Source organism: Taudactylus pleione, unplaced genomic scaffold (assembly GCF_031769625.1).
Source record: "Taudactylus pleione unplaced genomic scaffold, aTauple2 ptg001607l, whole genome shotgun sequence".
NCBI classification, from domain to species: Eukaryota; Metazoa; Chordata; class Amphibia; order Anura; family Myobatrachidae; genus Taudactylus; species Taudactylus pleione.
Genome location: NW_028286004.1, coordinates 310,488 through 319,682, shown reverse-complemented (window position 1 = coordinate 319,682; position 9,195 = coordinate 310,488). Strand labels below are relative to the sequence as shown.

The following is a 9,195-nucleotide window of genomic DNA, read 5'->3' as shown; positions in this document are numbered from 1 at the left end:
GGCAGAGTTCTGTCGGTCATTTGCACGACGCGGCCACCAGGAGCAAGGAGAGGCTGGACGCTGGGTTACAGCTGAATCAGCGGCAGCCACGTGTAGGACGCGGCCAGCAGAGCGGAATGACGTCAGCACCCAGAAGACAGTGCAGCGAACACTGCGCAAGCGCCCGCCCGTCACTAGGGTCAGAGGGCTATTAAAATGGCACCACACACCGGAGAAGACATCAGCTGGGAGTTCTGCCGAGTGAAACTAATTGCAGACATGGAGCAGCAACAATAACAGCCTTCCCCCCCAACAGCTGATTAGCGCCCAGATGGGGTAAGTCCTGATTAGATGGGTGCAAATGTTTGTTTTAGTTTAGTATAGGTATAGTAGAAACTTTATCATTGTGTCTTCTGCAGTGTGCCTAGTTCTATGAAACATAAGAAGAGGCTTTCTAAGAAGAAACACATGAATTTAAAGTGTGCAGCATGTGATAGATCTTACTCTGGAAGTCAGGATATGGTGTTTTGTGATCTATGCAACATAAATCTCCACCTAGGCAAAGTCAGCAAGTGAATCAAATTCAGGAACTTATGGAGTGGATGAAAAGGTCTTTTGTATCGAAGGAGGAATTTTTAGCCATGCAGGGGCTTAAGAGATCAAGGTCTCAGACAAGTCTGGGATATGATGAGTTGGAGTCCTTTGAGCAGAGTGCTATGGAAGGATTGGAACAAATATCTAGTGATGAGTCTGGTGAAATTCATGAGGATACAAGATCGTTTTATATGGGTATCGTAGAGATGGTGTTAAAAAATATTTATAAATCTTTTAACTATAAAGCTGGCCACACACTAGACCAACTTACATCCAACCAGCCAACTTGTTGATTGGTTGGAATGAAAATCTGGTAAGGTATGGGAGTAAATGACAATCAGCAATTTGCTCCCAAACGCTGGAAAATGGACCAAAACTGTTGTTTGAGCAAATAGTTTAGATCAAACATTTAACAAACTTGTCTGACGACCATTTTCACCTGTTTTCTGGCATTTAGGAGCAAATTGATGACCTTCATTTACTCCAATACGTTACCACATTTTCATTCCAACCAATCAACAAGTTCGCTGGTTGGATGTAAATTGGTCTAGTGTGTGGCCAGCTTAAGGATTTACCTGATTAACAACAAGATATATTATTTGAGGATAGAGGAAAGAAGAATAGAGTTTTTCCTATACATAAGGTTATGAAGGAATGGCAGAATCTGGATAAAAGCTATTAGGGATGAAGATTTTCTTAAATGGTGTACTATCCCTAAAGTGGATGCTCCAGTAGCAGAAATGATATCTAAGACAACTATTCCTTTGGAAGATGGGGCTTCTTTTAAAGATACACTGGATAAAAGAATGGAGACCTCTTTTAAAAAAGGATATGTTGCCTCAACGGTATCTTTAAGAGCTGGTGTAGCTATTGCTTCCGTGTCAAGAGCTTTGATGTTAGAGTGCTAATATGCATGCGGACCTAGAAGAGAAGATTTCAAAACAGTATTTGTTAAAAAATCTGGAAATAATGCAAAGAGCAGTTGAATATATATGTGAAACTTTGGATGTGACAGCATTTACTGCAAGGTCAATGGCTAATGCAGTGCTTGCTAGGACAGACTATGGTTGCGTTCCTGGTTGGCTGATGCTCATTCAAAGAACAGACTAACAAATTTACCTTTTGAAGGATCATTGTTGATTGGAAATAAATTGGAGGCATTAATACAGAGGATAACATGTGGGATATCTACAAGGTTACCTCAAGATAGATATACAAGATATCAGGCTCAGACCTCTAAATAGCAGTTTAGGGAAGCACGAGGTTACAGACCAGGAAGACAGTACAATAGAAGATACTCATCAGGTATAACAAGGCAGTCATTTCGTCAAAACCAAGGGAGACCTTATGGAAAAAGACAATGACTATATTCAGTGTCAACTCAGATTTCCAGTAGTTGGCAGACTGCTGAAATTTGCGGAAATATGGCAAACTATTACCCAGGACAGATGGGTTTTGCAAATAGTCTCAAAAGGATATCAATGAGAATTTCAGAGAAGTTACCCAGAGGTTAGGGGGAGGGAGGGTTAGGGTTACGCACCCCCGGGGGGGACTTTGGGTTAGGCACCCCCCCGGGGGACTTAGGTTGAGGCAGCGGGGAAGGGGGGGGTTAGGGTTAGGCACTTGGGGGGGGGGGGGAGGTCAGGGTTAGGCACCCCTAAGGAAAGGTAGGTTGTTAGGTTAGTTTATACTTACCTTAGCGACGATCGGGATTTCCAGCGCTGTTGGGATTCCGCTGCCGAGTTCTGCTCATCTGTCGGCCAGGCGCTGCTGGGAATCGAACCGCCGGCCGTGCGGCAGCCGGGATTCCATACCGATTCCTCTGGAGTAACATATGAATGTGTGACACAATATGGTGACTATCATTGTCTACAGTTAGGTCCACTCTATTAGCAGGAATGCATGGCAGGTGGATTATAATACATTTGTAGATGTGTGTGACAGACTTTTTATGTACAAATAAAATAGTAATTTATTTATTTATTTTTTTACTGGTTCACAGTTGTGAGGATTTCATATACTCTAAATATATTTAATGTACTGCTATCCAGAGACCTGTCTTATTATCTATATGGTCATAAAGCACCTATAGCGTAATTATTGTGTGCAACACATAAGCTTATATTTCATTCACAGACCCAATGACTTGAATTTAGAACTGTATTTTTGTAGTAAAAGTTTATGCTCAGTTTATTGCAGTGAGTATGACAATAACCTTTTTTATATCTGTATATCTTTACTAGAGATGAGTGGTTCAGTTTTGCTGAAAAACAAAAACACAAAAACTTTGAGATTCCAAGTCGAACCAAGTCCCAGCTCAGATCTGGGATTCCGAATAGAACAGAGGAGCTTATTCAGACCCGGTCGTTAGCTCTAAGAGCTCGCAACCGGGTCGATGTTGCTCCAGTGCACATGCGCGAGACCTGACTAACGACGGGTGATCCGTCGTTAGGGGTCTCGTAGCAGACGGGGCGAGCTGTCGATGTTGAGTGACAGCTCGCTCCGTTTGCTGGGCGGGCCCGGGGGCGTGCCCGGCCAAACGGAGGCGTTCCTGTCGGAACGCTTGCCGTTTGGGGGCGGCCCCACTGACATAATCAGTGATGTCAGTGGGGAGCTTCCTGCTCAAACAGAGCAGGAAGCTCCCCTGGGGCTTAAGGTTGACGAGACCCTACCTTAGGGTCTCGTTGTTAGCCCCGATGGTTGCGATGGTCTTGACCATCGCGACCATCACCCTTAGTGGTCGTTAGAGCTGTGGGTGTTAACCCACAGCCTAACGACCGACATGGAGGCGGCCGTTCAGGATGCAAGCGGCTGCCCTGTTTCAGAACGACCACTTGCATCCTACGACCGCCTCTGAATGAGGCCCTGAGTCCCGAACTCTGAGCTAAAAACCCGATCTTGTGTATTTTGGATTGCATTTAAGTCTCTTCCTCGTGATTTCAGGTGCTGTGAGGGGGCCAAAATTGACTGGAAATAAATGTTATTGATGTTAATAATACTATATGAAAAAAAAACAAACAAATCCAAGTATAGTTCACCAGGCAAAATACAGTTTTGCCATTCTCATAATTGAGTTTCCCAGTAATGTGTTGCCTAATTCTGTTGCCAAGCTAACCCTAGTGCCGACTCGATCAATTATTTCTTGTGTATATAACACCAGGGGTTCTCTGGTGTATGTACTTGTGTAATCTTGATAAATTTTTCTTATCCATATACGTGTCTAAATGGCAGATTTTCAAAACTACAGTTTATCAATAGTAATACTATTAAGTATAAAATCAGGTGTCTTTTACAGTTATTAGTTTTGTTGTTTTTAAATTCAAATTCAAAATGCAAATAATTGGTGACTTTGAAAAGCTAGTAAATAAACTCTCAAGTGTGTGTTGTGAGTGCATAAGCAAGTATATAAAAGAGCGTTCATGAGAAATTATAGTACAGAGTGTGCATGCAGAGCCAGATTAAGGAGCTGGGCAAGTTTCCCCAGGCTCCCCTCTCTCTGGAGACTCCCCAGCTTTGATTACAGCTCCAGTGCAAAAGTGCACCCCAAGATGTAGAAATTGAAAAGGACAGAGAAGGTGGAGACCAAGGAGGGGGTAGGGCTACAGAGCACTGTGTGCCGCCAGTCCATGCTAGCAGCAGCATGGGAGAGAGTAGGCAGAATATGCAGACAGTGTGCCAAGCAGTGGCGGATCTAGACTTTACTTTTAGGGGGGGGTGGCGGTTTAAGAATTAATACCGACTCCTCCCTTCTCTATTAATTACAAAGGCTCCCCCCCAGGCCCATCATGTGCACCAGACCCTTTCCCCCAACCCCACTGATATACCTCACAAAGACAGACTGACAGCACTGTTCTGAAAAGGTGACAGGCATGCCAAGACCCCCCCAAATAATAATTTGCCGCACAAAGGCTCACCCCAGCCCCACATGTGCACCAGATCCCCCCACTGATATGCTCCACAAATACATACTCACAGAACTCTTCTGAAAACATGACATCAGGGCCGATGCTAGTGTGTTTGGCACCCCCTGCAAACTATAAATGTGCGCCCTCCTTCAAATCGGAGAGGCAGTGGGTGACACTGGGCAGAGGCAGTAGGGGATACGAAGCGGGTGACACTACGGATAGGCAGTGGGTGATGCTGAGGAGTGGCAGTGGTTGACACTGGGGACAGTCAGTGGATACCACTATGGAGAGGCAGTGGGTGATGCTGAGGAGTGGCAATGGGTGACACTGGGGAGAGGCAGTGGGTGACAGTAAATAGGTGACAGGCAGTGGGTGACACTGCGGAGAGGCAGTGGTCAATGCTGGGGACAGGAAGTGGCAGACTGGGAGAGGCATTGGGTGACAGGATGATGGGGAGAGGCAGTGAGAGAGAGAGGGTGACAGGTAGTGGGTAACGCAGAGGGTGACAGGCAGTGGGTGAGAGGGAGTGACAGAGAGGCAGTGGGTGATGTCAGTAGAAGGTGAAAGGCAGTGGGCAGTGTGATGGGGAGATAGTGGCTCCAAGGAGAGACCGAGGGTGAGGCAGTGGATGATAGGAAAAGATAATGGGAGGCAGTGAGGTAGTGGGTGACAGGAAGATGCAGAGGGTGTCAGGAGAGAGTGATGGGTAGAGGCAGTGGGTGACACCAGGGAGAGGCAGTGGGCGACACCAGGGGAACACTAGGCTGGAAAAGGGGGTACACTGCGCTGAATGAGGGGACACCGAAAAGACTGTCTGGGTGTTCTTGCTGAGGGGCAGTTAGATGGGACAGTGGGTTGATTGGGGGGTGAAGGGAGGAGACACTAGGCTGGCAGGGTGGGAGTCACTGTGGTGAGGGGTCAGTCAGATAGTGGGGAACACTGGGCTGAGTGGGGGTCACTATGAGGATAGGGAGACTGGGTAGGATGGGGAGGGGCAGTGATATAGGGGTGGGAGGTGGAAACACTAGACTGAATGACGGGGGTAACTGGCTGGGGGTTCTAGGTAGCGGCAGTGGACTGTTTGAGGAGGGAAGGAGGGAGATACTGGGCTTGCAGTATTGGAGACACTGGGATGGGGGAACAGTAATGGTGGGGAACACTTGGCTGGAGAATGGGCAAACACTTGTGTTCAGAAGCACTAACCTGCTGCTGTCCCATATCTGCCTGGCCCTGCACACTTGCTGCAGCCTCCTGAGCAGCCCTTCAGTTCCAGCTGCTGCTGCTGTCATCTGGGAGCGTGTCCATGGTTGCCTTTCCCTGGCGGTGCGATGCATGCGGCCCGGATTAGTGGGAGGGGAAGGACTGGTGCTGTGCCCAGCACAGTCGTCGGTGTCAGGTAGCCACAGTCCGTGAGTGGCTGGGCTGTGAGTATATAGAAGGCGGAGTCTCAGTCCAGCTCCGTCTCAGCTCAGGGGCAGAGTCAGACACCGCTCACTGCCTGGCTGCCATACAATTTGACAGCGTAGGCTCAGCCGCTCAGCAGGAGGTCAGGTGCAGCGGAGAGGGAAGGAAGGGGAAGGGGGCGAGGGGAACAAGATCAGCAGTGCCGCTGGTGGTGGTGAGGGACTGCTTAGTCAGCGCAGCGGCAGGATATGAGATAAGAGGGGAGAAAGGGGGAGGGCCAGGAGAGGGAATAGCAAGGGGTGGGAGTATGTATAAAGAGCTGCTCAGTCAATGACAGATCCATGCGCTGGTGCTGCGCCACAGCTGCACTGTTGACAGGCAGCAACACCAGCAGCTAAGCCCGGCCAGCTAACACTAGTCGTGTCATTAAGTGGGCAGGGTTTTTAGGAATCTGGGCTATGTGTACGGGGGGCGATCGCCCTTATCACCCCCCCTTGGATCCGCCGGTGGTGCCAAGTGATGATGTAAGGTAAGAGGGGGGGACACTATGTATATGTATGTATAAGTGTGTGACTGTATTATTATTAAAGTTTATCGGGCGCCACACTTGGTCCGCAGAGCTGTACAGAGGTCAAAACAATAAGACTGTACAGAGTAAAACAGTACAATACAGTGGACAAGTAACAATTCGCAATACAGCCACTGGTGCAAGGGGTGCAATGGAAATATTCAGTGTAATCTGAAACCTATAGACTTGGCAAGGGCGCATAAAATGGGTCCAGGTTGTAGGAGTGGAGTCCAGGGCAGAGAGTCCAAGGAGGAGGTGTAGAATGTAGCCGGTGTGTAAGAGAAGTAGGCAATGAGAACATGAGTGAGAAAGCCCTGATCATAGAGCTTACAGCCTAAGGGAAAGGGGGAGACAAATGGAATACATGAGGAGTGAGCCAGTGTAAGGGAAGCTAAGGGTAAGAGCAGGGGTAGAGAATTGGAGAATGCAAGAGGCAGAGGGAAACTAATGTAATGTGTGTGACAGTATGTGTGTGTGTGTGTGTGACTGTATGAATGTATATACATTCCCCCCCCCCCAACCACCACAATTTTGGTGCCTATCCCACCAACCATCCTGATTTTGGGGCATTGCCCCACCTGTGGGCTGGAGGAAAGGTAGCCAAGGAACGCTCCTACCTGCTGTGTGCATGTGGCTGGGGGCAGCCCAGCAGCCGGGGAAGTGAAGTGCATGCCAATGGGTTATACACTATGACTCAATACCTGTATCCCAGGGCCGGCTCTAGGGCCATTCAATCAGTGCAGCTGCACAGGGCGGTATCCATCAGCCGCTGCAACCTGGCCGGCTCCGGCGGAGATTGAGCTTCAGGAGTACCCCGCCCTCCACCAGCTGCTGGCGGTTACGATATTTCAGTAGCTCGGGGAGGGAAGGGGCAGCAGTGCAGTTTAGGGCCTGATTTAGCAGACGATGGAATTGCAAAGCCGCACACAAGTGTCCGGCTAAGATACAAATGCAGCAGATGGTGTCTGACACCTCCTTGATTTGCGATCCCAAAGAGGTGTGTTCGAAACAATTAGAGATCTATGCAGTGAGGTTTAGCTAAATATCCAGAATCACTCATCTCTACTAAGAGAGGATCTTCTACAATATAAAGTCAGAAACAATAAAAGAGCGGATATGGTCCCCTTCATTACCCAGTTTAGTAATGATGAGAAGAGACTTAGGCAAGTTCTGAATAAACATTGGGGATCCTTAAAATGGACCCCGTTTTATCTGATATTTTACTTCAGAAACCGACTATTCTGTTTAAAAAAGCAAGAAAGATATCCTGGCTCCAAACATGCTCAAGCAAACTAACTCCACTAGAAAAGACCTCATTAAATGCATCGGTTCCTATAAATGTGGACGATGCAACCTGTGCAAATATCTTCATCCGAAAAGCTTTTTCGAATTCTAATGGCTCAGAATCATGTAATATGAAAGATTTAACTGTAACACCTCTTTTGTTATTTACCTACTAGAATGCCCATGTGGCCTGAAATATGTCGGGAAAACAAAAAGAAACCTAAAATTTTTAATCCGGGAGCATGTTAGAAACATTAAAAATAAGATTGAAAGCCACTCTGTGTCCAAACATTTTAAGACATATCATGATTGAAACCCAGAATATTTCACATATAGAGGAACTGAACATGTTAAACTGGGCTTACGGTGCAGAGACCTTGCGGTAAAACTTTCAAGAGAAATGTTCTGGATATTTGAATTGAACACTCTGCTACCGAATGGACTAAATGAAAGTTATGAAATAGCCCCTTTTCTATAATTAGTGGTTTTATGAACATGTTTTTAAAACTCTCTTGCGCCTATAACTCTTATGTAATTTTATGCATTTTTAAACTTTGATGTGAAATGAATAATGTTGTTTGTTGCTTTTAGAGGTATTTATGGTCATTTTATCTTTTTGGAGACCAGATATGTGTCTTATTTTTATTAGTATCATCTGTACCTTATCCTTAACAAAATGGCTTCCACTAGTGTTGGAGACATTTTTTTATGTTAATTTGTTCTTATCTAGTGTTCATGTTATTATTTTATTATATAATTTCATTATCTTTTGTATTTTATTTTCTGTATATATGTGATATTTGTTTCTAGGGATGTTTTAATGGAGTATATATGGTTTTATTATTTATTCTAACTTTCATTATAACCAAAAAGATGGCCGCTGTCATAAGCAGTTGGTGCTGTAATCTGACAGTGGTCACCTCTGTGATAACCCAAAATATGGCCGCGGCCATATTGGTATATACACGTCCTCAACCAAACAAAATGTTTGCCGCCACACACAGATATATCCTCCTTCATTTCTCCCTATTCCCAACAGCAACACAGATCAGCGCTACATCTGCGCAGTGAGCACTAGAGGATGGGACTGATAACACGGCCGCCGGTAACCGCACATGTGCGGTTGTGACCATACGCCTCAAAGCCCTGTGGGACATCGCGGATGTCAGGAATGACGTCAAACAAAATAGCCACCATGCACTGCGCATTCAACACATTTTTTGCTAGAAATTCAATCACAAACCTCCACAAACATGGAGGATAAATAGCAAGCACTCCAGAGACCCAACATCACCCCTGAGGAAGTCCTTATAGGACGAGCCACATTGGGACCGCTGACCCAGGCTCTCCATTTGTTACCTATGAGGACTGGTTACCTTTATAAAAGATAAGCATACCTTTTATTTCATTTGTTTCCTAAACGGTTTCCCTTTTTGTTATTGTATGCAAAATAAAAACCCT

The 9,195-nt window shown here is 46.2% G+C and overlaps 1 pseudogene; it reads left to right on the top strand.

The window, feature by feature from the left end:
• Positions 1-310: 310 nt before the first annotated feature.
• LOC148442129 (lamina-associated polypeptide 2, isoforms alpha/zeta-like) lies at positions 311-1,937 on the top strand (annotated as a pseudogene).
• Positions 1,938-9,195: the final 7,258 nt, after the last annotated feature.